The following is a 3,431-nucleotide window of genomic DNA, read 5'->3' on the forward strand; positions in this document are numbered from 1 at the left end:
TCCTTTGGTGCGGTTTATTTATTTTTCTTTTAATTCCTTTATTTATCTATTTAAAAACTGGCAGGTTTTAAGAAAAGATGGGAAAGACAGTTGTCTGAAATGCTATAGGGTCGTGATGGCGAACCTATGTCACGTGATGGCGAACCTATGTCACGTGATGGCACCGGTGGCACGCGGAACCATATCTGAGCCGTGGTCCTAGCTCAGCTGCAGTGCGCATGTGCGCTCTGGACAGCTGATTTGTCTCACGTGGTGGCTCTGGGAGGATGTTTTCAGCCTCTGGAGGCCTCCAGGTTCCAAGGAGGCCTCTGGAACCTGGGGAGGGCAAAAAATGGGCCTCCCGGGCCTTTCAGAAGTTGGAAAATGGGGGAGTGGGGGAGGGAGGTCGTGCATGCATGCGCGGGGGGGTAGGGCAGTGCAGGGCAATTGTGTATGTATGCACAGGGGGGTGGGGCACATGGGAAAGATTGAATTATGGGTGTGGGCACACAGACAGGCACAATACTGCACACACATGCGCTTTTGGCACCCGAGGGGGAAAAGGTTCGCCATCACTGCTGTAGGGTTTCCTGCCTGAGCAGGGGGTTGGGCTAGAAGACCTCCAAGGTCCCAATTCTTTTGTTCTATTCTACATTATTCTCTTTGTCTATTCCCTATTCTATTTTCTCTCTCCTCTCAATTCTATTCTATCCTATTCTACCCTATGCTATCCTATTCCCATGTTCTGTTCTGTTCTCTTTTTTCTGTATTCTCTGCCATTCTCTCTCCTCCATTCTATTCTATTCTCTATTCTATTTTCTATCCCCCCCCTTTCCGTTACATTCCTTTCTATTCTATTTTCTTTTTCCTTTCATCTCATCTCCATTCCATTCTATTCTCTATTTTCTCTTTCCTCTCATCTCGCCTCATCTCCTATCCATTCTATTCTATTCTCTCCATTCTATTCCATTACCTATTGTATTTTCTATTTTACTCTATTCTCTCTTGTCTGTTCTCTCTTCCCTATTCTATTTTCTCTCTCCTCTCCATTCTATTCTAACCTATCCTACCCTATACTGTCCTATACTATCCTCTCAGTGAAGTTAGTAGCTACTGTCTATAGCAGGGGTGGGCAATTAATTTTGCCATCGGGCCGCATGAGAAATTGGGATGGTTTTAGAGGACCGGACTAATATAATATAATTAACTCAGTTCTATCCAATACTGACGGTCACAGACAGCAGGCGGATCGCATCCGGCCCTCGGGCCGCATCTTGCCCAGGTCTGGTCTATATAGTATGGAGTGAGGGAAGTAAGTAATAGAGCGGTTACTACTACTACTCGTCTTCCTCCTATAGAATAGAATAGAATAGAATAGAATTTTTATTGGCCAAGTGTGATTGAACACACAAGGAATTTGTCTTGGTGCATATGCTCTCAGCGTACATAAAAGAAAATATACATTTGTCAAGAATCATGTGGTACAACACTTAATGATTGTCATAGGGGTCAAATAAGCAATGAAGAAGCAATATTAATAAAAATCTTAGGATATAAGCAACAAGTTACAGTCATACAGTCAACATGGGAGGAAATGGGTGATAGGAATGATGAGAAAAACTAGTAGAATAGAAGTGCAGATTTAGTAGAAAGTCTGACAGTGTTGAGGGAATTATTTGTTTAGTAGAGTGATGGCGTTCGGAGGGAAAAAACTGTTCTTGTGTCTAGTTGTCTTGGTGTGTAGTGCTCTGTAGCGACGTTTAGGGGGTAGGAGTTGAAACAATTTGTGTCCAGGATGTAATAACTCTTCCTCTTCCTCCTCGACTACTAAGCTGCAACATCTTATCAGGAACAGATCTGCATTGGTTCCAAAGGAGGCAGTGAGTGGACAATCTTCAGACGTGGGGTCAGACTGGATGGTCTTACATTGCCCTCCATTCCGATAATCCTGTGTCTCAATCCAAGAAAAAGCTACCTTCTCCTGCTTGTAGATGAAATGGAATTTTACTACTTATTTCCATTCACTCCCAGCTGGACAAAAATCCCATTTACTTGTTCGGGGTTCCTGGCCAATTTATGTTGTCATGCGTCCCTGCTGAAATCAGAAAACCGAAAAGTCAATTAATTGGGAACCCAAGAGACCTCCATTTTAAGGGTGAGCGCCTTAAATGCTTCTTGGTAAAACCGCAAAACGTTCCCCAGAGACTTTGGTTCCTGTGGTTCCCCCCCCCCCCCCCATGTTTGACAAGGAGAAAACAGCCAGGAGAAAAAATCAGGATGAATATTGGCTGAAATCTGCCTCTGTCCATTATGTAGCCTCTGCTCTGGATCGGATCCAGCCTGTTGCCCTGCCAACTGCCAGTAATGGAGAGGACCAGGTCCTGCAACAATCTGGGGACTATCCCAGCCACAGGCAAGCAAGGGGGGTTATTTTCATTCCCCCCCTCCTCAGTCTTTCAATCCAGAGATACGAAAGAAGACCTCCCCCCCCCCCGCCAAGATTGCAAACACCCATCTGTGCCTCCATTCACACGTTACCCTGATCCGCAGCTCAGCTTCAACCTGATGATGCTGTGTCTCCCATGGCTGAGCTGGCGGGGAGGGGGAAGAAGGGGGAAGAGATATTTATTCCTCACTTTCTGGCAGGTGTTAATTATGCCTCATTAGTACTTTCCCACCCATGACTAAGGGTATAATTCTCCCCCATGGCCTAATTAGATTGAGCAGCTAAATCAGCATCTTTAAGGAGAAGGACTCTCGCTGGCACACTTCTCTTCTTCTTCCTGCTCCTCCTCTTCTTCCCTCTGGCTCTTCCTCTTCTTCCACCTCCACTTCCTTGTCCCCCTCTTCTCCTTTCTTCCTCCTCCTTCCTGTTTCTCCTCTTCCTCCACTTCATCTTCCCCTTCCCCTTCTTTATCCTCCTCTTCTTCCTTCTCTTCTTCTCCCTCTTCTTTCTCCTTTCCCCTTCCTTTCTTCCTTCTTTTCCTCTGCATCCTTGCCCTCTTCCTTCTCTTCTTCCGCTTCCTCCTCCTCCTTTCTTGTCTTCTTCCTGCTCTTCCTCTTCTCCCGCCTCCTCTTCCTCCTCTTCTTCCTCTTCCTCCTTCCTCTTCCTCCTCCCTCCTCCTCCTCTTCCTACTCCTACTCTTCTTTGTCCTCCTCTTCCTTGTCCTCTTCCGCCTCGTTCTTCCTCTTCCTCCTTCCTCTTCCCCCACTTCCCTTTCCTCCTCCCTCCTCCTCTTTCTTGTCCTCTTCCTCCTCCTCTTCTTCCTCTTCCTCCTCCCACCTCTGCCTCTTCATTTTCCTCCTTCCCCCTCCTTCTCCTTCCTTCTCTTCCTTCTCCTCCTCTTTTTCTACCTCCTCTTCCTCTTGTTCATCTTCTTCCTTTTCTTCCTTCTTCTCTTCCTCTTCTTCTTTGTCCTCCTCTTCCTTGTCCTCCTCTTCCTCTTCTTCCT

This window comes from Erythrolamprus reginae, chromosome Z (assembly GCF_031021105.1).
Source record: "Erythrolamprus reginae isolate rEryReg1 chromosome Z, rEryReg1.hap1, whole genome shotgun sequence".
Taxonomy (NCBI): domain Eukaryota; kingdom Metazoa; phylum Chordata; class Lepidosauria; order Squamata; family Dipsadidae; genus Erythrolamprus; species Erythrolamprus reginae.